At 48.3% G+C, this 27,702-nt stretch overlaps 1 long non-coding RNA gene across 1 annotated transcript; it reads left to right on the forward strand.

Moving 5' to 3' along the window:
• Positions 1–2,937: 2,937 nt before the first annotated feature.
• Positions 2,938–11,779, forward strand: LOC147578248 (uncharacterized). Its single transcript, XR_015254987.1, has 4 exons — positions 2,938–3,311; positions 5,109–5,263; positions 5,870–6,228; positions 10,143–11,779. It is a non-coding gene; the product is annotated as an uncharacterized LOC147578248 (long non-coding RNA).
• Positions 11,780–27,702: the final 15,923 nt, after the last annotated feature.

A 27,702-nucleotide genomic window follows, 5' to 3' on the forward strand; every position in this document is an offset into this window, starting at 1 on the left:
TACATGTTCTCTTTCTTTCTCCATCCACTGGCTGAATGGAGAGAATTTCTAGGCCCAAGGGAGGATGGAGCCACAGGAAGGAGGGAGCCTGGAGGACTGTGTGGAGCAGATACCTCTCTGAACCCTCACTGGATTGTGAAGTGAGTAAAATAAATAAATAAATAAATAAATAAATAAACTTTTATTATGTTAAGTCATTGAAATATGGGTGGTGTGTGTTAGAGCAGTAAGCCTACCTTGACCAATACAGTGGCACAAATAGGATTAAACCCTAAGCTGACTATGCCAATGTTCAAAGCCTTGCCCTACACCACACTGCCTCCAGGCACAAAAAATCAGAATTGCTTATAATAATCTCCTACATGTTCAGCATTTGATCGAACTGCCTGTGAGGATCTCACATCTTAGGTTTGTGCTAATAGAGTAGCTGCTGATCACGTAGGGCTATAAAAAGTAAAATTTTTAAATCTGTTTCTTAATTGCACTGGTCACATTTCAAGTACTCAGTAGCCCCCATGTGACTAATGGCTACCACACTGGACAGTACAGGGAGAGGACATTTTCGTCATCACAGAAAGTTCCATCGGACAACGTCATATGTAGACCCAACATTTGCAATGTACCTTTCCCTGAAAATCCCCACAGAAGGGCCGGGGACGCAGAGGACAGAGGATGATCCACAGGCATAAGGGGCCTTTCCCCTGTAGGGGCCAAGAGCAGGTCGCCTAATATGTACCACAATGTCATATTGATTATTTTGTATTGATCTACTTGGGGAACAGCCAGTGCAAGGACACTCAGACCCTTCTCTGTCTCCCTAAAAGCAGGAAATAAATCTCACATATCAAAGGCAGCTTCCCTGCACTAAGAAGTAAAGAGACATTTTCATCATCAGAGATAGGAGCTTTAAAGGCAAGAAAACTATAGAAACAAAACTATTACTTTTTTACTAATCTGCTACCTCAGCCCAAATTCCGCTCAGAACTCCTTACTAATGAAAGCACCCAAACATCTGTTTTCTTTATCCTATCAATTCCTCATATATTTATTGTCTCTTTGTCTGAAAAAAATAGAAAAAAAATGCCCACCTTGGTCATTTCTTTAGGCCTCAGTTTCATTATCGAGGCTCCCTAGGTACTTAATAAAACTTTGGGTTTTTCCTCCTATTAATCTGCCTCATGTAAATTTAATTCTGAGTCCAGCTCAAAGAACTTAAGGGTAGAGAAGAAATTTTTCCTTCCTTCAGCCCTCACCCAGACTTTGGGTCTTTGTCCCTGCCTTCCCCAGTTAATTTCCCAGCTATAAACTCGTGGCCCTCCTGTACTCAGGGTCACAGGCTTCGGTATGACTTCTTCTGACAGAATGAGCCCTACCTGTTTCACTGGACTGTGTCTCCTGAGGGCAGGGCGGTATCTCATTCTTACCTCAACACCTGCGCACAAGGACCCAGGGCTGTGCTTCCTGGCCAAGGCTGGGGATTGACAGGGAATTTTCCAGAAGTAGAAGCCCAACCAAGGATGCCAAGTACGTGCGTCCATTTCCCACAGGGTAGCCACAGCCATCTTTCTGAAACGCAAATCCAACCATATTGCCCTTCGGTTGAAACCCTTCTATAAATCCTCATTGCCCTCACAGGTAAGCACACATAGCTTATATGTCTCATTTGTTATCCAATCCTTACTTCTTCTGCTTTCCCACCTTCAACTCCTGGAGCTCTTGATAGAAGCCCATGTTCCTACTGTATTAAAAATGATGCAGGGGCGCCTGGGTGGCGCAGTCGGTTAAGCGTCCGACTTCAGCCAGGTCACGATCTCACGGTCCGTGAGTTCGAGCCCCGCGTCAGGCTCTGGGCTGACAGCTCAGAGCCTGGAGCCTGTTTCCGATTCTGTGTCTCCCTCTCTCCCTGCCCCTCCCCCATTCATGCTCTGTCTCTCTCTGTCCCAAAAAATAAATAAACGTTGAAAAAAAAAATTAAAAAAAAAAATGATGCAGTTCTCTAAGTGCCCAGCTTTCTCTTACCCCTGTTTGCTCAAGCTGTTCTTTCCTCAAGAACTCTATGTACCTTTCCCACCTCTGCTTAGCTAGGCCTACATGTCCCCCTAAGCTTGGAAACACTTCTTCCAGGAGGTCTTACTTGCCCCTCAGCCTGGGACAGACCCCTCCAGTCCATCTCCCTTGACTCTCAGCCCTGACCAGCTATAGAACTTTCCACACTTCCAAGTCTTCCTTGAGAACAGGAAGGAGGCACTTGCAGTTAGGAATCTGTAGAGACTATGTTGTACAAGTTCTTGCCAAGAGATTGACCCTTCTGAGTCCCTCTAAATTATGAGCCTCCCTCCCCTCAACACACACACCCACACTCACACCCACATGTTTTCCATCCATTTGATTCCTCTGCAGAGTCACCAGGGAGACAAGTGGAGCCCTGTAAATCTCTCCCAAGCAGCGATGCCCAGAGACCTCTGCTTTTTGACCCCAGCCAGCTGCTCAGAACAAATGCCACTAAACCCATGGAACATGCCCCGCTCCCACCTGCCATGCTCTCATCATCTGAAAGGGGGGCCTGATATGCAGATGAGGGTGTGGCAGTCACAATCCAGGCTGGTGCCAAGGTAAACCATGGGTCTTCCCTTCACTGGATTATTTTTATGGGGATCAGAGCAGAGACAGGCAGTGGACTCCAACTCCTGAGACAACATCACAATAAATTGCCATGGTGGCTCTTCTATGGTTCATGACTAGTAAATCAAATCTATTGAACAATACATTTACTGCAAATTTAAGAAGTCGTTCTTCCATTTTTTAAGTGTACACGTTAAATCATGTCCAGAGTCATAAAGAACGGAGACAGCTGGGCTCAGCATGAAAAAAAAAAAAAAAAAAAAAGCAACTGCATACTTAAAGAAGTTAGTAAATTTCTTGTCCTTTGATGATGACAGAGTGAATACCCTTCCCATGGCTCTTTAGGGGTGCTTCTCCCACCCAAGCGGACTGGCATCTTTAAAGTGGTAAGTGTGCACCATCGTAGCTAATGCCTGAGTCAATTTTGCAAATACAGGCTCAATGTTAGCAGGTTCCCTCTTTGCTGCGGATTCCTGGAGTGGACAAAAAAGGAAACACACCACAGCCATCTTAGTGAATTACACAGTACTGCTTGCCCTGGTGAGGCCGTGATGAGGGATATGGGGAGGGGGCCAGGTATGAACTGTTTTTCCCCAGGAAGATTCTTTTCACTTCCTTTTCGGCCTACTCAAATGCTCCTTTGACTTGAACTGAAGTCACAGCTCAAGGTGCACTTTTGACTAGGACACGTGAGTATGCTTTGTCTTATCTGCGTCTCTAGTCCCACCTGAATATTAACAGGGGAGCCCCAGCCCCGAGCGCGGCACTCAGGAAACATTTTAATTGAACCCATAGGTCTTCATCCACTGACACAAGTTCCACAAACATGTATCAAACCATTCATTCCTTTAACATGTAGTTATTGAACATCCACTAGTTGCTGTGCTGGGCATATGGTGGTGAGCAAGATGGAGGCAGGCCCTGACTTCTTGGAGCTCATGGTTTAAACAGGAAGACAGACCGTGGATGTGTGCTCTGCACTGTGCTCTGCACTGAGGTTTAGGATCACCAACCTCTTCTGGGGGTCAGAGAAGCCCGAGAGGTGAAGGGAAGCTAGATTCACAAATTCTCAAAACAATCTCATGAGGTCGATTTATTTTTATTCCCATTGCCGACAAAGAATCGGAGGCGAGCATCACATAGCTACCTAGTGACAGAGCCAGGGTTATGCATGGAGAGGTAGGAAAGCACAGGGAGGAGGCACTTGGCCCAGCCTGTGGGGTCAGGGAAGATGCTCTGGACGAGATGACATCTGAGCTGGGAGCAGAAAGAGGACAAGGAATCAGCCAAATGATGACGGCTGAGGGGATGAAGCGAACACCAGGCAGCAAACACACCAAGACAGGAATGAGTCCAGCATGTGCCCGGGGTGTGGGGCCAGAGTCAGGGCGCAGCAGGGGCTAAGGCTGGGAAGCCCAGGCAAGGAGCTGGAGTCTGTCCTGCAGGCCACAGGGAGCCACCAGAAGGCTCCGGGCAGTTGGGTAGTGCTGGCAGATCTATGTTAGAAAAACCCACTCTGGCCTGGCAGTGTGGAGGATGGATTTGAGGAGGACCAGATGGGAAGCAGGGGGACCAATTAGCAGGCTATTGCAGTATTCTAGGAGAGAGATGATGAGGGCCTCTGCTAGGGCAGTGGTGGGTGGATGGACAAAAGGGAGCATGAGAGAAAGAAGTTGGAGGTAAAATTATCAGGACTTGGGACTGCTTGGGCATGGAGCACAAGAGGCCCCCAGGTCAGGCTGTGCCACCTGGCCACACGACACTACCGATGTAGGGCTGAGGGATGCCACGTGGAGCCAGCTGGGGTGCAGAGGCAGCCCTTCCGGGAGGGAGGGCTGGTCACAGTCCTCTCCAGGGGCCCTTTCCAAGCAGGGCTGTTTATACCGGGCTGGAGGAAGCTGTCAGCCGGGGACATTCAAGACCTGTGAGCAATGCAGACCTTCAGAAACAGGCTGGCGTTTCCTCAAAACAAGCTCACAATTCCTCTGGTAGTAGGGGAATGAATTTTCAAAATAGGGCTGAACACATCTCAGCACAGCAGGCCACAGTAGCTAGAGGCCTATAGAATTGCTGACCTCTTGTGAGATAAGAGGAGAAATTAACCCTTGGGTCTCATCCCCTGCCATTCTTCCCTCCACCCCCTTATTGTCCCCAACATGCATGCCCGCGCAGGCGCACACACACACAGGCGTGCGTGCGCTTTAGCTTCCCTAAACTTCTCACCTCCCCCAGACACACCAGGCCCTTTCACACTCCCTCTTTGCACCTGCTGTTCTCTCTGCCTGCAGAGTCCTTCCTCCTTCCCCACTGGGCAAACTGTGTTCCTCCTTCCAGCCCAATCCAGATGCGGGTCCTCGATGACTGCCCCAGGCATCCTCACCCCACTTCCCGCTGTCAAATAGCACCTTGTGATTAAGTTGCTCTGAGCTCTTTCTCCACCTCCAAGCTCAACTCCTGAGTCGTATTCATCTTGGCTTCCCCGGCAGCTGCACAAGGTCTGACCGTCTCGCCAGTGTTCAAAAACCGCTTGTGAAATGAATGAGCACAGCCCTGGAGGTAGACGAGACATCTTCCCCAGCCTAGGTCCCAAGTTCCTCATGTTCCTCTCACATCAATGAAGAGGCTCCTCTCTGCCCTCCAGGTACTCGCACGCTCCGTGGGAAATCACACCAGTGCACACATGCACACACATGAGAGGAGAGTAGCAGAGACAGTGCCTCCATTTGCCCTCAGTTCTACGTGAGCTGGTCTATTATTAGAGCAGGTCTCATAAATCAGCCTTTATTTTTATCCCCATTTTACAGATGAGGGTTCCACCCTTAGGGAGACCATCAGCTTTGGGAGGCGCTAAAGATCAGACCTGTCGAACATCAGTGGGGCAAACGAGCTTGCCCAGGCTGACTGCAGCTCGTGGGTCCAGATGAAGTCTCCAGAAAGCAAGGCCTTTGGTCATTTGTCAGGTGGCCTGTGCAGTCTCTCGGGGTTTCTGACGGGCTTCTGGAGCAGGAGGAAACTGACTACCATGTCCCAGCTTGTCAGCCTCTGGGAATCTTCTCTGCCTACCTTAGGCTGGGTGCCTCCACCTGTCAAAGGTGGTACTCATGGCAGGGAAATATACAAGGGAAAGGAGGGACTGGAGTTGCCATCATCATCATTATCATCATCACCACCACCATGGAATTAGTAACAACTGTTACTGTGCAGAGGCCTTATATGCATTCTCATTTTTTGTTTTCTTATTTTTTAGTCCTTACAGCACTCCTATGAAACAGATACCATCACCCCCACTTATCAGATGAAAAAAACCAAGGCTCAGAAAAGTTCAACAACTTGCTCAAGATCATTAGCAGAGCTGGGATTTGGAAACAAACAGTAGACCCCAGAGCCCCTACTTTTAAATGCAGCTCTGCCGAGAGATGCAGAAGGCAGGCCAGTGCCCTGTTATCCATGAAGGGACACGGTAGAAAATGAGAGGCCACAGGAAGGCCAGCAGCACCTGCTCATTGCTCTGACTCCCACAGCCCTTCCAGGCCTCTCCGGCTCCAGGCAGGGATGGAAATCTGCTCCTCGGCAGGTTAGAGCTCTGAGGAGTCCCAGAAAGCACAGGTGAGTGGGGGAGGGAGTGCGGGTAGATGAGCAGAGGTGTCCCTGCCCCCACCCCCCGGCCAGCCCCCCAGTCTCACAGTGATGGCCTCTGGATCGCTGCCTCTCTTAGATGCCTGGATCACTGCTGTCGGGAGCCTAATCTCCATTCTGGTGGTTTTGGTTGCTATGGTAATTGAATTCACTTAAAGTTGTCTCCACGCTAGTCTGTCTACCTCTTCCTGCCCGTAGCCTAGAAGGGCACAAGCCCAGGACTGAGGGCAAGAAAGAGGAGGGCTTGGTGGCCCTGGAAACCAGTGTGCTTTTCCTGATCCAGAGGTCCTCCTCAGAGGTAGAAGAGAGAATCCTGGAGAAATGTTCCTTCCAAGACTCTCTCCATCTTCCTCTTTGCTTCCTGGCTCCACTCTGCAGAAAGACGCTGCAGTTGGGCTGTAAAGGCAGGAACTGGCAACACCAGGCGAGCAGGGACACTCTGAGAGCATCTTCTGTTCCTCAGCATTTTGTTACTCCTTCTACAAACGCCTACTGAGAGCCAGCTGTATCCTAAGCCCTGCTGCTTGTCTCTGGACACAGGGGTCTCTCTGGGGGCAGCTCAGGATCCAGCGCCACCGGAAAGACCCCTGCAGCACATCTCCGTGTCTGAGATATCAGGAGACTTGCCAGCCTGGGTCGGGATTGTGGAAACTCTCCTTTTCCTCCTTTCTCTGCCAGAGGGAGTGTCATCAGACTGGGCTGAAAGCAGAATGGGACCACCCTAGGCAGGGCCCGAGGGATAACCCATTCTCATTTTCTCCACCGTGCTAATGTGCGAGAGATTTTGACATATAAGATAAATGACAAGGATGAAAGCCAATGTCAAAGAGCTGCCTGAGGCGTGTGTGGGAGTGACGGACCCTCCCCCGGACAGCCAGCACTTTGCTTGGGTGATAGGGAGTGACACAAAGAAGGTCACCGAAGATTATGGGTGATTGTATGTGCATAGGGCTCGGTGTTTTGAGTAACAGCTGGGGGAAGCAAGCCAAAGGAGGAGTCATGTAGCTTCAGCTGTGTCCCGGGAGTCATGCTCTGTGCTCTGCACTGGGACAACACCGATGACTGAGGCACCGCAGAGACTTTTGAGGAGCTCCCAACCTGGGAAGCATGACAAATGAACACTACAAAGGGTGCATCGTATAAAAGGACAAGAGCAGTGCACACTGGGAGCCCAGAGCTGGGAGGAGAGAGAGGGAGAAGGGCTGTCTGGGAAGACTGCATGCAAGGCAGGCAGGGTACATTGAATTGCTTTTTCGAGGCTGAGAAGGAATTCTTGAGACAGAAAGCCCTTCTGTGCAAAGACAAGAGCATGCGTGAGCAAACGCACAGAGGTACGAAAATGAGCAGCATGTCTCGTGACGGGAGCACAGGCCAAGCAAGGACAGTGGTAAGAACTCTAGCAGGAAAGGCGTGAGGACAGCAAGCCCAGCTGGGGTTCCATCCTGTAGGCCATGGGGGGCCATCGTGGTAAGAACTGTGGTTTAGCAAAACAACTCTGGAGCAGTGAGAAGGGAGGGTAGAAGTGAGAGGTCGTGGGGGTTGTGAGGGGCCAAACTAAGGCTGTTGAATTAGCAATGGCGACAGAAACAGCCAAGAAGGGGAGCCCCAGAATCTGTGGGCCCCATGCCTGGCTGGTTGTGCAGGGGGGTGGAAGAGGTGTGCAGGAGGGAGGGCTGACAGCTGAAGAAAATGAAAGAGCCAGAGAAGTCTCTATGCTTAGAATAGAGCCAGGGCTGGGAATTCATTGAAATAAGGAACCCAAGTGCAGCCATGTTTCGGATAGGTGGGTAAGGAGTCTGAGAAAGTCAAGGTCAAACGCCTGATGGACAGAAGGAAGCGTATTTCTAGCACCTAGGAGGGAGCTGCCTATTAGAAATGAGCATGTGGGAGTTACCGGCACAGAGGTAACAGCTGACTCTGTGAGCAAAGATGACATTGTCCAGAGTGAAGGCACAGAGCAGGGACACAGGAGGAGGCAAACATAGCTCCTTGGTGAATGGTCTGAGGCAGGGTGGTCAGTTTCCTTTGGGAAGGTGGGGAGTGACTGGAGGCCATGGATGGTAGGAGAAGGCAGGTACACAGCCTATGTGAGCTTCAGGGAAGATGCTACCAAGAGAAAGTTGTGAGAAATTGGTCTAGAGCAGTGGCTTTCAAACCTGAGTGTGCAAGACGCCTTGTCAAAACACGGATGGTGGGGCCTGACCCCCAGAGTTGCTGATCCACTAGGTCTCTAACAAGAGACCTCTAACAAGCCCCACAATGCAAACTGATGCTGCTGGTCTGGGGACCACCTGATTCGAGGCTGGTCTAGGTTGATATGCCCTCACTTGAGAAGCTTCAGATATAAATTCCTCCACTCTTTCTCGTGGCCCAAGTTAGACATGAAGACAGAAAGCCAGGCTTCAGTGAAAGAGCAGAGAAAGGCAGGCCAAAGAAGGTTCAGGATTTGATGACACAAGAGGAGTGTGGCCTGAGGGCCATGACTAGGGGTCACACGAAGGGGACGAAGATGAGTTAGGCAGAGAGAAAGCATAGGATTAGAACCAGCCTCAGGTCCTATTTGGAGTCCCGGCCAAAAGTCCAGTCTCCTTCCCTGAGAGCCTCATACCTCTGCCCATCTGTCCCTTCTAACCGGGAGTCATTGCCAGTCTGGCCCTTCACCAGCACAACAGAGGCAGCTGCCTTATACCACGGGTCACCTCTCATGGGGGCTGCTCTGAGGACAAGAAGACCTGGTGCTTTTTTCATTTTTTTCCCAAGATCTCAGATCACAGAGTCCAAGACTCTATGCAGAAGATCCTGACCTCAATACTAGACACCCTCCTGGGGCTGACCCACCCTGCCAGGGGAGGCTCAGAACTTGAGTCTTATTTTCTATCAGTGGAGCGAGTCCATAAAGAAAATCCAATTCATCGGTGTCCAAGAGAACATTACCAAGATAGACGAGACACCATGGGCAGTATTTAATTATGAGCAGGCAGAGCAAATAGGAGGGACGCAATAAAAATGCTAATCAGGGAGGAAAAAAAAAAAAAAAAACAACCCGGGCTTCATTTTCTTCTAGAACACACTAAAGCTCATCCTCCCCACTCCACACCCAGACCCCAAATGAGTGCTGCAGACCTGGTTCTGATTGTGGCTTGGTAACAGGGGGGTCTGTTTTAGCTCCAATCCCCAGCCTCTTCCTGCCTCTATCTTTCCAGATTCCCAGTTCCTAGAAGGTCCAGCCCAGAGGGAGGGAGCGAGGCTGGCTTTCACTTCAGCCAGGGAGAACTGGCAGGGAACTTGAAAAGTGAAGGAATTTATTACTCAGGGCTCGATTCCATGTTGCAGGGGGCACTTTCAGAAGGGACCATCTCTCTTTCAGTAGCACATCCAGAACGGGCATGAGGAGGGAGCAAAGCAGGACACGGGCCCCCTCAACCAGCCTGAATTCAGTGCACTGGGCTGTGCCTCCGGCCTGGAAGTCAGGTCAACTCAGGGCCACTTTGGGAGACACCGGGGACACTCAGCCAGGCCCAAAGCCTCGTGTTCCCAATTCTATTCAACTTGGCTGAGCTTGACCTTGGAGTGTGGCTCAGGATTTTGCAGACCATTCTGTCTCACTCCCCAGTTGGCTGACTCCTTGGTCCTTCCTGGCCAGCTCGCTCAACGTCCACAGTGCTGCCAAAGGCAGATTTATTTCTCTCGTTTCCCTTGGTGTCTCAGTTGGGCGGGGGGGTGCAGACTTCATGCTGGTGTCAGGTAAAGCTTGCTTTCTTCGCATCTGTGAGGGTATAGACACAGCCCAGGCCCTTTCCTTATTCTGGCCTCTTCTGTTTACTGGGCTCACCAGCCACCCTGGCTGGTGTCCTTTCAATTTATTGCTCTCTTGTCTCCTTAAGTCTTTTGCAGCCTTGAGCTCTTCCCAGCATTGCCAGGGCAGGAATTGCCTGAGGATTGTCTGGGATGCCATCCTGGATTGTCACCCTTCCCCGCAAACCACAGGCCCTCAACTCCTGGCTGCTGCCTCTTCCGGAAAACATACCTGTTAGATAAAACGTGTGTGTGCCAGCTCACTTACCTGCTGTGGGATCTTGCACAAGTTGCTTGATATCTCTGTGCCTCAGTTTCCTCACCTGACAAATGGAGATAACCGCATCGCCTTCCCGGGATGCGTTACAAGAATCCAGTGCAAATGCTTACAAACAGATGAGAAGCATCCCTGCCGTGTGAGAAGCTCTCAGGAAGTGTTAGCCATCAGCAGCAGCAGCATTGCTGTGATATTTATTATTGAGGTTGATGATGGTCTTATGTGCCTATATATCCAGGTACTTGGTAGAGTGTCTGGCATGAATAAGCACTCAATAATCATCGACTCGATGAGGGAATGTACTTCGAAGCTAATTTTTTCCCCAAGGTATTACCCTTCCCAGGAAAATTTAAATTTAAACAGAAGATCCGCACGTTGATGGCAACGCTTAATGCGTAAGTGGCTAATGGTGTGGTTCCAGATGTCTCTGGGGAAGGGATTTAAAGTCAGTGGTTGTTTTCATATCTAGTCAGTCAGTTAACTCATAATATAGCTAGCCGTCGTCGGTAGCTCATAGTTATCTTCCCTAAGGTGGAATCTCCCTCCTGATGCCAAAGCAATAAAGCCTTAGAAGCTAGTGTGGGCATAAAGGAGACAAAGAAACCCTTCCAGCTGCAGGAACAATATTTCCTGTATCCCCTGGGCTCCACGTCACCACAACTGGCATATGTGCTGAAGCTGTAAAGCCCACATGGGCTTGTATACTACGAGAAGGAGCATGAGTCCTGCCCGCCAGCTGACCACAGACCCTGGCATGACAGGGCTCTCAGACTCCAGTCCTAGACTCTCCTGGGAGAGCCTTACCCCTTCTCCACCTCGCCAGAGAACTCTGGTAATGAAGAGTAGAAGTATTTTATCTAAATGTTCCTGGACAGCTATGCTGTGAATCTGCTCCAGGATCTTGGTTGGAAAACGGCTAGCCATTTCAAGTTCAGAGGCGAGGGGTGGCCACGGGCCTGGGGGCTGCAAGAGTCTCCCCATGGTATCTCATCCTACAGTTGAAACTACCTTTATAGACATTCTCACATATGCTTCCCACAACAGAAGAGTGAGTGGGTTGGTACCTTCATTCCTTTTTCTTTCTTTTAGTGTTCTTTTAAAAGATTTATTTTTACATTGTTCAAAATTCAAATGGTCCTAAAGTCTATACAGCGGGAGACCCCTCTTCCCCGTCCATAGCCATCCCCATCTTCTCTGGTACAGACAAAAATCACTGGTTCTCTGAGAAATGTTCTAGGGATATTTTATGCATATACAAGCAAGTATATATAGTCTTTCCCTCCTTTTCACAAATGGAAAGCTTGCTTTACACACTGTTATGCACCTTGCATTTTCTCACTCCAGGATGTATTTTGGAGATTATTCGATATCAGTATGTACAGACCTACATCATTCTTTTTGTGGCTACATGGTATCCTGTTATATAAATTAGCTTATTTAACAAGCCCATTTAAGTCTTTCCACTCTTTAACTTTTATGAATAATGCTGTAGTGAATAACCTGTAAGTATATCTGCAGGATGGATGCAAGAATATCTGAACATTGGAGCACCTGGGTGGCTCAGTCAGTTAAGTGTCCAACTTTGGCTCAGGCCATAATCCTGTGGTCTGTGAGCTCAAGCCCCGTGTCAGGCTCTGTGCTGACAGCTCAGAGCCCGGAGCCTGCTTTGTATTCTGTGTCTCCCTCTTTCTCTGCCCCTCCCCTGCTCATGCTCGCTCTCTCTCTCTCAAAAAATAAACATTTAAATAAAATAAAATAAAAAGAATATCTGAAAATAAATTTCTAAAAGTGAAATTGTTTCGTCAAAGGCTTTATCCATTGGTAAATTTGATAGTTATTGACAAGTTGCCTTCCATAGATACCCCATTTTTTTAGAGATGACAAAAGTGAGGCTTAAAGGCAGTAAGTGACTTGATTAAAATAGTATAGATTATAAATAATGGAACTGGATGAAAACTAAGGGTTTTTGGGGTTTTTTTTGTTTGTTTGTTTGTTTTTTGTTCTCAGTCCAAGACCTTCTGGGCCCATGGGCCCAAAGAAATCAGGAACATCTAAGAAACATCACTGACTCCTAAACTATAATAAAATCTTCAGCTTCACATATTAAACATGAAATACTGTGGATTCAACTTTGAAAAAGTAGGAGCACGTATCCTCAGGGAACCTAGCCTAGAAGGAAAGAGACAAGTGAGGAAGTATTTTGGTGTGGCATACAGGAGAAGGACGAGATACAAGGAGATAAAATGAGAACATGGGAAGGGCCTTTGATCAGTTTGGGCTTCCTGGAAGAGGAGGCATTTAAGGTGACATTAGCTAATCTAAAAATTTCTTCTGTAACGTCAGTTATGACTTCCTTCTTCTTCAACCCTCATTCTTTCCCATCCCAAACCTCTTATCAAAGTCAGTGGTAAGTAGCAAAATGGATTGCTTTGTGAAAGCGTGGTATAGTTGGGATAATAGTAAAGACTACCTACATATACTGAATTCCCACCGTGTACCAGACTGTGCTTTCTGGCTTAGCGTTAACTAGCCGTGTGACCTACAGCAGGTAACATTCCCCATGTGTGCATTGGTGCCCACATCGCTAAACTAAAACAGGCCATCAGATGACCCATAGCTCCCCACCATTTTCACATGCTATGGCTCTATCTCAGAAATTATCAAGATCACTGCAGCCCCTGCTGGGAGGTGATGGACAAGAAAGTATCCAGGACTAGGGAATTAGGGAAAGGGGAAGAAGGACTGGATAGTCCTCAAACTGGCAAATCAGCCCCAGAAAATTCCACTGCTTCCCATGTCAGGGCAAACTAATACTGACAACACCCTGGTCTTAGATTTTTCCAAGATGATTTCATACGCTATGTCATGTGCCCTTCATAACAATGACAGGAGGGAGGGAGTTAGGGAGGTACTGGTCTCTTCTGCGGGTGAGGAAACTGAGGCTGGGACAAGGCAGGCTACTCAGCTCAAGTCCCACAACAGGCCAGGGACACAGCCTGGGCTAGCACCCCATCATCTGCCCTGGTGCCCAACTTTTTCTATTCTGAGATTCCACACAGGAGGTAAAATTCCAGCTGGGAACAATTCAAAGTCCCCATGAGCCCCAGAAACCTGAAATTAAATGCCCTTTGGGTGTTGTCCCACCTCCCTCACCGACCTCCCAGAGCACATTAACTCTTTCTTTGGTTGCTGGAACCTGACCTGTATTTCCATAGAACGAGCCTAACAAGTGGTTTGGGTGACTCGGTACCAATTGATCTGGCGGATCGGCCTTTGTCTCAGCTGTAGAGGACTTCAGCATGGTTCCAGTGCCAACCTCCACTCTGTTGATAACCTGTCCCACCCCTAGCTCCTCTGAGCCCCGGCCCTGCCTTGCCCTGCTGGGTCCTTCCTCTCTGGGAGTCCAAATCCCAAGCCTAGTCTGAGTGATCTGGTGACGTGTTGTCTATTGTCTGCAGGCTCTCAACTGTTTTGACAGCAACCTCCCCTCCCTCATCCACAATCAAAGTTGGAAATTGATGAGCCAGGTAACCTGGGGTAATTTGCTATCTGACCCTTTCCCGGGGCCTACTGGCCCATCTATGAGAGGACCCTTACGTTCCCTTTCCTTGCAGATATGAATAAGAACACAGCCATTTTGGGCCCCATGAGGGAAGGCTCTGTCTGAAAACAGACGTGATTACTATTTCCATCACCTTTATAATCCTTTAATCACACATTTGCAGCAGGGAGTCTGGGCAGGGTGAGTCCATTTATATAAACAGCAGGAAAAATGAGGCTCTGTTCTATATGCCAACCATGCTTAGTCGAAACGTAAGATCGCTGGCCTTTCATGAACAGAAGAATGAATAATCCAAGTATTTATCCCCAAACGGCTCACATCTAAGCTGCTGGGACCAGTGCTCACATTATAAAAAGCTTTGAGAGACATATCACCCCTCCAGGGCCAGTGGGGATGCTGGTCTGGGCTCTCAGCTCCGGCAGCGGGCTGGATGGCATGAAATCATAGGATGTCCAGGCAGCTGACTGCCCTCAACAAGGAATCTCCCGTGTCTCTGGCCCTTGGCTTCTGGAAGTATTAATATGGAAACCTGCCCCTATCATGAATAGAATAAGGAGTCTAATACAGGTTCAAAAACCATTGTTTGGAAAGAGTCCCTAACAGATGGAAGGTTGTAGTTTTTGTTTTTTGTTTTCTTTTTTTAAGATGCCGGGAGAATGGGGAAGGGGTTGGGGAATGCCCCACCAGGGCTTCTCCGTGTGAAACTGAGGCTTTTAACGAGTGGCCCAGGTGGCAGAGGCAGAGAGAGTCAGGTTTTGTCCTGAGAAGGGCACCCGCCTGGGAAACATACTCTGACTCTTAATTTTAGATGATTCCTCAAGTAGAAGTCAGTCTTTCTCTCCAAAGGATTGGTCTCCTTGCACATAAGGATCTCTTTCCTGGTTTTAATGGGCCATTATTGTTTTCTACTGCTATATAACAGGCCACTCCGATTTTGTATTCAGTGGTACACAATAGTAAGCTCTTATACAGCTCATTGGTCCGTAGGTCACCTGCAATTAGCTGATCTTGGCCATCTCCATCTTGGAGAGGTTAGAGGCACCTGATGGTGAGAAGAAACACCCCATGTCTCTTACAACCTAGGCGCAGAGCGGTCACATCCCCACACAGCCAAAGGCAAAGTGAAGGAGTGGGGAAATATACTGTACTTCTTTATGCAAAGTCACAAAGCAAAGGGCATGAATAGCGAGGGGTGACAAGTCTGGGCTAATGACACAAGCCTGCTTAACCCAGCCAGATGTCCAAATCATGTTTTGTCCCGTGAAGTTCTTGCAGAAGTGCCCCTCTACTCGCCCCTAATAGTCTCAAGCTGGGTTCAAAGTCTTCTGCCTGGAAGACGAGCAGGGTGGGGGAGGGAGTGGATTAGATGATGGGGGTCCTATGAAGAAAGACCCAATCGGCCCACGGTAACTTGGCTTCGTGTCCGCCTGTTCATCTTCCCCTGGGTGGAATGTGGGTACGTAAAGAATGGAAAGACAAAATTTGCAAGGAGTGGAAAACGGAAGCCACTACATTTTCAGGTCACACACCCCATGTGACTATTAAATGGGACATGTGAGGCGCAGACATGGGCAATGCTGTGCCCAGTCTCAACTGGAGGCCGGTGGATGGAGCTGAGACCCTGTAAACGATCCCAACAGTGACTTCACAGAATCTTGATAAAAGAGCGTGGCTTCACCAAGACCCGGGATTCCTCAAGCCAAGGGGGTCCAAGATACAGACTGTTCAGTTTCCGTCAGTGCAGTGTGGCTGTGGACTCCGCTGCGGAGACAGCTGCTCTTGTGGTTTTTCAAAAATCCGTGCATGCAACTTTCCCTTCGCAGCCCTGCAGCCGTCCCCATCCCCCAAGTTAAATAAACCCCTTTGTTTTCTTCGCTGCCATAAAGCATATTATTTCACAATGTCTCATTTACAAGAGGTTACCAGAAGAAAGCTAAATTGGGATTTTGTTCAGCTGCTGATGACTCTTCCCTTATTACCCTAGCTCATTTTCAGTGGCATTTCAACACTTTGGTAATGAATTACCTCCACCATTTCTGGCACAAAGAAAAAAAGGGCTTAAATTAATTTTCAGCAAGGGATACTATTGGTCCAGGCAACTTCCCTCCCACTGTGTTAACATAAATGTCTTGTCTCGTTAAATGCCGATAAACAAGTGTAACACTCTAACAAGCCACAAATTGGCTTATTGACACCTCTGTCAGCTGTTCTCTGCTTCCAAAATCCCTGTTTTATAGACATACGGTGCTTATGCGAAATGGGGGCTCTAATGGAACATCAGAAGGAGGAGACGTTGTTAGCATCTGGGTTCCCTCGCTGCTCATTTTTGCTGTGTCTGACTTTCATCTAATAATAGATGGCATCAATTTGGTTTCTCCAGTCTCTGGGGTTCATTTGGAGCACATGCGTTTGTGGCTTCTCCACGGAGCGGGTGGGCCCCCTCCTCTCCCTAGGCCTCCCCAACTTTCTCAAGGAATGGCCCCATTGGCTGTTACACGGGGCAGTCCTCACTGTTCAACCAGTCGGACCACCACCATTCAGCAAATCAGACCACTGGGGACAAAGCTGCCAGGAGCCCTTTAACCCATCCACTTTGCGTGCTGCTAGGACCTGAGGACACTGGGAACAGAAGAGCAGGCAATGTCTGAGATGATTCTCCACCGTGGACACCGCGTCTCCCTGGTGGCCACACCAGGAGGATGACTGAGTGGCCAGTTGCCATTCAACAGGCTCTTTGTATTTAACGACAAGACAGGAGAAATTGGCCTTAACCCACAGCAAGAACTGCACAAAAGTGAAGATGGCCGTGGCTATGGCCAATGACTGGCACGTGGCACATGGTCAAAGCCAATGAGGCTGTCCTGCCTGACCCCTCCTTGAGATCCCAGGAACAGAGTAGATGGCAACCTAGCCACCTGGGACAGGTGCAGTGAGGCAGGGGCATGGATGAGACGACTTGTTCTTTTGGTATGGGGCTTCTACGGTTTTGCTGGCATTCAAATTCAAACACTACCTTTCAAGTTCATGTGGCTATGAACTTACACAGGAAATCTCTTATTTGTTCTCCCGTGGACACGGCGGCATCATCGGTAGGACCAACAATAACGAATTCTGAAATAACAGTACAGGGTGCTCACCTCCTGGGACATAGTGTTCCCACCCATGTCCAAACCTGTCCCTCCCCCAGGGAGGCTGGGAAAGGTGGGCCACACTCTCGCAGCCCCTGTCAAAGGCGTGAACCCAAGAGATACGTGATTGTGTTCAGTGTATGTGAATGGGTGGGTGCACGTGTGTGGGTACACATGGCAGGCATTGGGTGGAGAGGAGGCGAGGGGCCAGGGGTACTGGGGAATACCCCTGGGGAGGGCTATCGGGGAGAACAAAAGTCGACTCTCTCAAGGTGACTTCGAGCATGGCTTCTTTGGTGGTTTTCCTTTACAGGTTCATCCTCAGCATTGGGGGCCCCTAGGGACCCTCTCTTCTCCAATCTACCCTCACTCCATAGGTGGCCTTATCTACTCTCCTGGCTCTAAATAACTGACAAGTCTCACAGTGGCTTTCCCCCTGGTTTTATTGAGAAATCATTGACGTACATCACTGTGTAAGTGATGGTTACAGAATGATGGTTTGATTCATAGGTGGTAAAATGATGGCCACAATAGGTTCAGCGACCATCCACTTTCTCCTATACCATAAAAAGGAAAAAAAGGAAAAAAAGGAAAAAAAATGTCTTCCTTGTGAGGAGAACTCTTAGGATTCAGTCTCTTAACTTTCCTTCCCACATTATTTGTGCCTCCTGCCAGCTCTCTTCCTGAACCTCACCCCTTAGCCCCACTGGATGTCCAAGGGAGGTCTCACCTGCAGCCTATCCCCAAGCAAACTCCGGATTTCTCCCGCTAAGCCCGCTCCTCCTACCGTCCATCCCATCTTGGTAAGGGACAACTCAGTTTTGCCAGATTCTCAGGTCAGAAACCTTGGTGTCCTCCTTGCTGCCTCTTTCTTCGATGCCCCACATCCAATCCATCAGCAAATCTTACTGGCTCTACCTCTCAAATATATCCGGAATCCAGCACTTCTCAGGACCTCAGTCCGTCTCCCCATCCCTGCCACCCTCTCTTTTGTGGTCTTCCTGGGTCCTGCCCTGCACCAGCCCCCTCAGTCTATTCTCAACAGGGAACAACACGGTCCTTTTATAACGTTTCAGATCATGTCACTCCCCTGCCTAAAGCCTCACTCAGGGAAAAGCCTAGGTCTTTGCAAATGACCTCCAATGATGCAATGACCTCGAAATGATGAAGATGGCCTCATGACTCCGTGGCCTCATCCCCTTCCTTGCTCACCTCATTCTGGCCGTTCTGGCCTCCTTGCTTCTCCTCAAGTGTGTTAAGCACACTCCTAGCTGAAGGCCTTTGCCATTGCTGTTCCCACTGCAAGGAATGCTTTTCCCCTGAGGATGGAAAGGTTCACCTCCTCCACTCTTCCAGGCCTAGGCCTTCCCTGACCTCCTCCTACGTAACACTGCGCTCTCTACCCCCAGAACAGATACTCTTTACAGTTTCTTCTGCATACGTGTCACCATCAGGTTTTACTTACACATTTGTCTGTCTTCTCCACTAGAATATAAATTCCATTAGAGAGGATTTTTTTTTTCTTTTTGGAGAGGGTCCATTGCTGTTCTTCAGCACATAACAGGAACATAACAGCTATGAATGAATGAATGAATGAACGAACGAACACATGAATGAATGCCCTTATCTCTCTAAATCCCAGCTGGAACCTCAGATAAACACAGTGGCAATGATGGCTTAGAAGTCTAAAAGAGGGGTCCTATTCCCTTCTCGCAGCTGTTCCCACCCTCCAGAATATTCTTTTCTCTCTTCACTTAACTCCAACTCATCTTTGCAGGGTCATCTTAAATATCACTTCTTCAGCCTAGGGGACTAAATTAGGCTCCTCAGTAAATGCTTCTGTAGTTCTGGAATTTCTTTTTGCAGCACTCTGCATGCTCAGAGTCTTGTAATAAATTATTCATGGCTGCTGTTTAATGTCTGTTTTCCCCATCAGACTGTGAGTGTCACCAGGCAGGGACTGCATTAGTCTTTGCTCACAGCTGCGTCCTGGCATACAACACATGGCTTGGCACATGTGTGTGCTCAGTTAGTGACAGCTGACAGTTGACAGAATATGGCATTTAAAATGTGCCATTAAAAGGGCGCCTGGGTGGCTCAGTCGGTTAAGCCTCTGACTCTTGAGTTCGGCTCCGGTCATGATCTCACAGTTGTGAGATCGAGCCTGGCATCGGGTTCCACGATGAGTGGGGAACCTGCTTAGAATTCTCTCTCTCTCTCTGTCTCCCTCTGCCCCTCCCCTGCTCTCTCTCTTTCAAAAAACAAAAGAAAAAGAAAATTGTGACATGAAAGCTTGAAAACTTGGCGAGACACCTCACCCCTCCCCCAACCCATGGTGCCAGAGGGTAGGCCCTCACAGTTGTTAAATATTTAAATTGAGGGGCGCCTGGGTGGCGCAGTCGGTTAAGCGTCCGACTTCAGCCAGGTCACGATCTCGCGGTCCGTGAGTTCGAGCCCCGCGTCGGGCTCTGGGCTGATGGCTCAGAGCCTGGAGCCTGTTTCCGATTCTGTTTCTCCCTCTCTCTCTGCCCCTCCCCCGTTCATGCTCTGTCTCTCTCTGTCCCAAAAATAAATAAACGTTGAAAAAAAATTAAAAAAAATATATTTAAATTGAGAGACATAATACTTTCCAGGGAGGGGCCAAGACCAGGTTGGCTGAGCTGTGAGGTAGCCAGGGTCTGTGTTTGATTCCTTACCCCCTCTGGTTGGGCCACTCATCGTCATGTTGTGGGTTCAGTTTGCAAAGTCAGCTCTCAGGAAATGCCCTGTGTGCCCTTAGTCAGGGTCTATGGCCTATAGATAAGGAATATCTTGCTTAAGACCTTGACTTCAACTCTCACACTGTCAGGGAGCCCATGTTAATCAAGAAAGAAATAAATGCATTTTCCACTCAATTAAAAATACACGAAATTTTAGAGCCAGAGAAGACCACTTAATCCTGTGCTCTCATTTCAAAGAAGATAAAACTGAGGCTCACGAAAGTGAAATGACTTGCCTGAGGTCGCACAGAACAGAGCTAAAAATCCAGACATCTGATATCAGCACATGTTCTTTTCACCGTGCCACGATTATACTTTTTTTCTCCTCCTCTGAAATAAAACTCCTTAAAAACAAAACAAAACAAACAAAAAAAAACACAAAAACTTAACAATGACATTAAGAAATGATAGAGTGCCTTAAAAAGTAAACTTTAGGGGCACCTGGGTGGCTCAGTCGGTTAAGCGGCCGACTTCGGCTCATGTCATGATCTCACGGTCCGTGAGTTCAAGCCCCGCGTCGGGCTCTGTGCTGACAGCTCAGAGCCTGAAGCCTGTTTCAGATTCTGTGTCTCCCTCTCTCTGACCCTCCCCCGTTCATGCTCTGTCTCTCTCTGTCTCAAAAATAAATAAAAACGTTAAAAAAAAAAGTAAACTTTATTACTTTGAAAAAGTGTTAGTAAGCTAAGTACAATGTATTACCTTTATTAATGCTTAACTATAAATTTTAATTGTACGTGATCTCTTTCCCTCAGGCTTGAATACAAGCTTTCTTCCAGCTGACCCTGATTCCTTATTTCACAACTTCATGATTTCACCAGGTCCAAAACTGCCATTGTAGGGGCCAAGGGCAAGCTGCCCCAAGACAACCACAGTGTCATGTAGATTATTTTGAGCTGAGAACAACCAGGGCCTAAAAGACTCAGGAAGATACTTGGACCTCCCCCTCGAGTGCCTAAAAAGAATTTAGATAGAGGACCTGTACCAGGAAGAGAGCTATTAACAGAGATTCCCTTTTACCTAGGAAACCTAGCTGCACAACAGGAAAATTTTGTTTATTAAACATCTCCTCTCAGGCACCTGCTAATGGCCTTCCTTCCTCCTCTGTGTATCCCCAGACCCCTGCCCCTCTCCTTAGCTCAGGATGACATATGTACCTCGTTTTGCCTGGCTTTGGACTTTCATGTAGATTCCCCACACACACAAAATTAAATTTGATTTTCTTCTGTTAATCTGTCTCATGTCAGTTTGATTCTTAGTCCAACTAGAAGAATCTTTGAAAGGCAGAGGAAATTTCTTCCTCTCTGACCCCACGTCAGCCCAACTTCCAGGCCTAAGGCCCTTCTTGGCCAAGGCCTTCTCCCCTCCCATCGCTCACCAAATTACATTGTTCTGCTGAAAACCTGTGACTCCCTTTTCTCCAAAGTTTTACTTGTTTCAGCCACAGTTCCATTGCAGATATATTTGGTTTTGCTTGAAATTTGCTGGTAATTTGAGTACAGCCAAGAAGTTTTCTCAATGACTTCCTTGCAGCTGCACCTCTAACTTGGTTTAGGTGACTGAATGACTAATAGTTGTTATTAAGGGGGACACAAGGAAGGGGGAAGCCTCCTGTCTGCCTGTGGGGGAGTTACAGTCGGAGTCCGGGTACACAGCCCTGGTGGCAGGTCTCTACGGTGATGCTTTTCACCAGTCCACTGTCAGCCCCTGTTCTGAGCCATCACCATCTCTTGCCCGAATTACTGCGCTGGCCTCCTCACTGGCCTCCTTGCTCCTACCCTTGCCTCCCTCCCCCGCCGTCTCTTCTCACCACAGCAGCCTATGTGATCTATGGTAAAATGGAAATGCAGGTCTGTCTCTCCTCAGCTCCAAGTCCTGTAATGGCCTCCTTTTCCTCAGGGTGAAAACCGAAGTCCTTACACCAGCCTGAAGGACCCCTCTCCCTTTTGTTAATTCTCTGATTTCCTTTTCTATTGCTCATTACTGTGGTCCTCATGCTCTGTACATCAGCCCCCTGGCTGTCCCTCAAGCCCACCAGACACCCTGCTTGAAGGCCTGTCTGTCTACTGGCTGTGCACTCCAGAGAGGGGCCCTTACCTATGTCAAGTCTCTGCTCAGTTCATGCCTTCTCAATGAGGACTGATGAGCAAGGCACCCTACTTAAAAAAAATTTTTGGGGGGCGCCTGGGTGGCTCAGTCGGTTAAGCGTCCGACTTCAGCTCAGGTCACGATCTCACGGTCCGTGAGTTCGAGCCCCGCGTCGGGCTCTGGGCTGACGGCTCAGAGCCTGGAGCCTGCTTCCGATTCTGTGTCTCCCTCTCTCTCTGCCCCTCCCCTGTTCATGCTCCGTCTCTCTCTCTCTCTGTCTCAAAAATAAATAAACGTTAAAAAAAAAATTTTTTTTTAAATTTTTTTTAAGTTTATTTATTTATTTTTGAGAGAGAGCAGAGAGAGAGAACCCCAACCAGGCTCCGCCACTGTCAGCACAGAGCCCAACGTGGGGCTCAAACTCACGAACCGCGAGATCATGACCTGAGCAGAAACCAAGATTCAGATGCTTAATCGACTGAGCCACCCAGGTGCCCCAAGGCACCCTATTTAATATGCCAACTGCCCCCCACCTTGTCTTCCCAATCCCCCTAGCCTGCTTCACTTTGTCTTTTCGCTGACAGCACTTACCACCCTCTAGCATTCTATGCAATCGACATATTTGTGATGTTTATTATTCCCCATACATCTTCCCCAGCTAGGATGTCGGCTCTCTGAAGGGTGAGATCTATTTTGTTCCCTGTTGTTCCCAAGCACCTAGTAGGGACTGGCACAGAGCAGACCCCCAAGAAATACCTGTTGAATTGACTTGCTCAGATGCTAAGGTACCACAAGTCCTTACCAGCCAAGACTTTTTGAGTACTTACTCTGTGCCGGGCATTACCCTAAGCTTTGTAGATGTAACTCATCTGATTGGTAATGAATGCTGACTTGTGACTGTTTTGATCTCCTCTAAGCTGTGCAATGCTTTCTGGTTTCTCAAGTGGTCCTGGACAAAGCAGGAGGGGGAGCGGGAGGGGCTGAAAGGAGAAGCGGAGGAGAATGATTGGAAACAATAATTCAGTGCACTGATTTCTTACAGCACCAAGGACAGAAATAAGCTTTAAAATATTCTACTGTGCTAGTTGGGTTAGGATGCGAGGAATAAGCAAATGGAATAAGAAAGAATTATAGGTGGCTTGAATGAAAAAGATGTTCCGGAGCACAGCCTTCATGCTGCAGGTTAACAGAAGCACAAAGGTCACAATCAGTTGGCAAGATGCAGTTGATTGTTTCTGTGTGGTGCCCGGAGTTAAAAGCACATTTGAGTTAAAAGCACTTTTAAGTTAAAAGCACACTAGAATAGGACTTTTACAGATGCCTGTGGATTCTGAGCTCCCTGGGCCTCTCAAGCCCATGGGTCCAAGTGCTCTGTTGGTCATCGTGAGAGCTCAGATTTCTCAGGCTGTCACCTCCACCTCCTTACTAGGGACCCCAGCCCCGTGCGGAACCCTACACCCTGATATTGCTAGAGGCTCAGCATCGTGGGCTCCTTTCTTGAATGGGTCAGGGTGGGGAGAGGCCTCACATGCTCACAATGACTTTGATCACCTAGGTGCTGCTGTTCCCATAAACCTGTGCTATCCAGAAGGCGGCTATGGGCCACTTGACATAATCCAAACTGAGATGTGCTGTGGTGTAAAATACACATGGAGCTTCAAAGACTCAGCACAGAAATGTAAAATATCTCGGTACTATCTTTGTTGGATTGATTTCAGGTTGCAGTGCTATTGTGGAGGTAGTTAAATTAGCTACAATTAAATTGTAGATTAATTACAAATTAATTCTGCCTGGGTTTGTTGTTGCTATTGTTTTACTTATTTAAATGTGGCCGCTAGAAAATTTAAGATTGCACGTGTGGTTCCACCGGGGACGGGGTGCGGGGGGGGGGGGGCGGGCGTTCCATTTCTGTTGGGTTGCAGTGGATGCTGCCATTTCTCCTGGGCTCCACCTGGCCGGTGCGCACCCTGGCCAGCATGCACATCTTCATACTACTGGGTATCGCCGTCGCTTCCACGGGATGGGATCCCCGTCCTCCAGTAGGTCCTGTTCTGTCCACTAGACTGCACCACCAACCCCCGCCGAGCCCCCAATTTATATTTATATAAATTTATATGTATCTAAAAAGATGGTGCACCTGGGTGGCTCGGTCGGTTGAGCGTCCCACTTTGGCTCAGGTCATGATCTCGCGGTCTGTGAGTTCGAGCCCCATGTTGGGCTCTGTGCTGACAGCTCGGAGCCTGGAGCCTGCTTCGGATTCTGTGTCTCCCTCGCTCTCTGCCCCTCCCCCGCTTGCACTCTGTGTCTCTCTCAAAGATTAAAAAAAAAATTATATGTGTATAAATAGATATTTTTATATATTATTTGCTTTTTTTTTTTACTTTTAAAGTCAATGTTATTGAGGTATGATTTACATACAGTAAAAATGTGTCCATTTTAAGTGTATAGTCTTATAGTCTTGAAAAAAGACAAACATGTTCTAATCACGATAGGGAGCTTTTCCCATCAGTCTGAAAAGTTCCCTTATGCCCGGGGCAGATTTGAGGGGCCCCTAAAAAGCTGTGCTCAGAAATCTATAATGTCATCAGGCACCACCTATCAGGCCTGGCTCTCTCCCCCTATAGGATGGTTCTCCCACGAGACTCCTGAGATCCTCATTTGTGTGGGGCAGGGGTCCACCAGTTACAGTCTGGGCCCAGCACAAGCCCCTGCAACATGCAGACTGAAGGGTTTTTTTTGTCTTACTGGTTTTTGTCTTTGTTTTCGCTTAGAGAAACATAAAGTGATTTCAACGCATTGATCAACCTAAGAAGGCTTCAAGGAGGTGGTGATGTTGTTACTGTTTTCTTTAGCAGCATTGTTTTCTTTAGCAACATTGAATACATAGCAATAGTTGGGAGACTGGGGGGAGAGCAGTGACATGTCAGGGCCCTTCAATCTTAGCTCACACTATTGTTGCTTTCCTTCTACGCTCCAGCCACGTTGGATCTCTAGTTTTTCAACCACAGGGACACTGTTGCTTCTTTGGGGCTTTTGCATAAGTCCTTGCCACCAGCTGGAAAGCTCTTTGCCCTCTATCTGCAAACCCGGCTCCCTTTCATCCTTCGGACCTTGGCTTAAGTGACACCACCTCACAGAGTCTGTGTGTAGCCCTCCCAGTTGGAAAGTACATCCCCTGTGTTATTCATTTCCTTTATAACACGTATCCCAGCTTATTCTATATTCACTTACTTGTTGGCATGTTTAATATCCGTCTCCCACATTAGACTCTGAACTTTATGAAAGTAGGATCTGTTCTGTATCATATTGTATTATTTGTTCACAATTTTTCCTTCTTTTCCTGCACTTGCCATGGCTTAATTAGAAGCAGAGCATTCTTCCCCACCTCACTAATTTTTTTTTAATGTTTATTTATTTTGAGAGAGAGAGAGAGAGAGTGGGGAAAGGACAGAGAGAGAGGGAGACAGACAATCCCAAGCAGGCTCCATACTGTCAGCACAGAGCCTGATGCGGGTCTCGAACTCACAAACTCTGAGATCCTGACTTGAGCAGAAATCAAGAGTCAGACTTACTGGACTCAGCCACCCAGGCGCCCCACCATCGCACTTTCAACTTGGCCTCGTGACTTTCTTTGGCTAATGACATGTTAGTGGGAGTAAAATACACACACATCTGACCAAAGGCCTTAAACACACTTACATGGCTTGGCTTGATTTTTTGGAGCTATTTCTTCCTGCCAGGAGAAGAGCCTTCATATGTCGCTATTATTTCTTCTTTCTGAAACCAAAAATGAGGCCCTGTGAAACGGACCCAAACCCAATCCTGAGCTCTGTAGAAGAGCTTTCTGAGCCAATTTGTAGCTCTGTGAGCAAGGAAAACAAATGTTTGTTGTTGACAGCCACTGATATTTTGGGGTAGTTTCTTTTTTTTTTTAATTTTTTTTTTTTAATGTTTTATTTATTTTTGAGACAGGGAGAGACAGAGCATGAACAGGGGAGGGGCAGAGAGAGAGAGGGAGACACAGAATCGGAAGCAGGCTCCAGGCTCTGAGCCGTCAGCCCAGAGCCCGACGCGGGGCTCGAACTCACGGACCGTGAGATCGTGACCTGAGCTGAAGTCGGGCGCTTAACCGACTGAGCCACCCAGGCGCCCCTGGGGTAGTTTCTTACGCAGCATTATGGCAGCATTGCTGACTATTCCATGGCCTGACATATAAAAGGTACACAATAAACAGTTGTTGAATAAATGAAAGAAACATTTTCCTTTGGAAAGCCAAAAGGTAGAGAGTGGAAATAATACCTTGGGGACTTTGGAAGCTCATAGCCAAGAAGAAAAGAAGGTATGGGCCAATGCATGGAAGGAAAAAAGACCCCGAAGATTCTTTAGGATGAATCTCAGGAGAGAGCTCTGTGGCCTAGGGAAGAACTTTGAATTTGGTTTCTAAAGCCACACTAGCATTTAAGGTGTCCTAACCAGGGGCGCCTGGGTGGCTCAGTCGGTTGGGCGTCCGACTTCAGCTCAGGTCACGATCTCACGGTCCGTGAGTTTGAGCCCCGCGTCGGGCTCTGGGCTAATGGCTCAGAGCCTGGAGCCTACTTCCGATTCTGTGTCTCCCTCTCTCTCTGCCCCTCCCCCATTCATGCTCTGTCTCTCTCTGTCTCAAAAATAAATAAACATTAAAAAAAATTAAAAAAAAAAATAAGGTGTCCTAACCAAAGGGAAGATAGTTTTTGGACTGTTGAGTATTTAAAAAAAAATTTTTTTTAATGTTTATTTATTTTTGAGACAGAGAGAGACAGAGCATGAACGGAGGACAGTCAGAGAGAGGGAGACACAGAATCTGAAGCAGGCTCCAGACTCCGAGCTGTCAGCACAGAGCCCGACGCGGGGCTCGATCTCACAGACTGTGAGATCATGACCTGAGCCGGAGTCGGACGCTTAACCAACTGAGCCACGCAGGCGCCCCTGGAGGGTCAAATATTTATGAAAGACATCTAATCTTTGAAAGCGCAGCACCATGACGGGGAAGCGGAGATGTCACATGACGGACAGCAACTCTCCTACAGTCAGCTGTTTGGGGCTCGAAGGGAGAAAATTCTCCACATCATTTTTATCCCGGTGCCCTTCCCATGTTGAGTCTAATGAAGTCTGAAGAGAAAAAAGAGGAAGGGGCATATGTGGGATGACAGGTCAGCTCAAACGAAGGTCAGGATTGAGGAATAGCACCTTGTTTCACTCCCAGCCGCGTCTTCGTGTGAGAGGGCTGGGGGTGGGGGGTGACGCATCAAGTACTGGAACAAGGGGTCCCCTGTGTTTTGAATCCTAAATCACCTACTCGAAACAAGGTGAGTTACTGAGGTCCCTCCAAAGACTCCTTTGCACTGACTTAGAGCCATATTTAGCCAGATTTTTTTAGGAAAGCAAGTCTCGCCCTGACCACACCATTCTGACCGCACCCCCCTTTTCCCACCCCAAAGAGCGCTCAGGCCGGGCTCAGGACACTTCATTACTGCAGCCCAGAGACATTTGTCTCTTTCCAGAGGCCGATTCTCCCCTCTGCAGGCACCCTGGCGCCAGGCAGGGGTGCTGGGGAGGGCCCTGCTTCCTCTGGAAGAGGCTGCTCCATCAGCCGCCGCCGCCGCTTCCCTCCTTAGCACCTTGCGAGCCTGTCTGGCTGCAGGCTGGATGTGCTTGTTCACCAACAACCTTGTCAGATGTTCCCAAGAAAGGCTGTGGCTGAGGGAAGTGAAAAACATAAATATTTTGTCACTTTCCTAGGCTTTGCAGAGCCTGGGATCCCGAGGGGCCCGCAGTGGCTTAGAGTCAAATTCTTCTCAC

Source organism: Puma concolor, chromosome C1 (genome assembly GCF_028749965.1).
Source record: "Puma concolor isolate L17-30 chromosome C1, mPumCon1.1.hap2, whole genome shotgun sequence".
Lineage (NCBI taxonomy): Eukaryota > Metazoa > Chordata > Mammalia > Carnivora > Felidae > Puma > Puma concolor.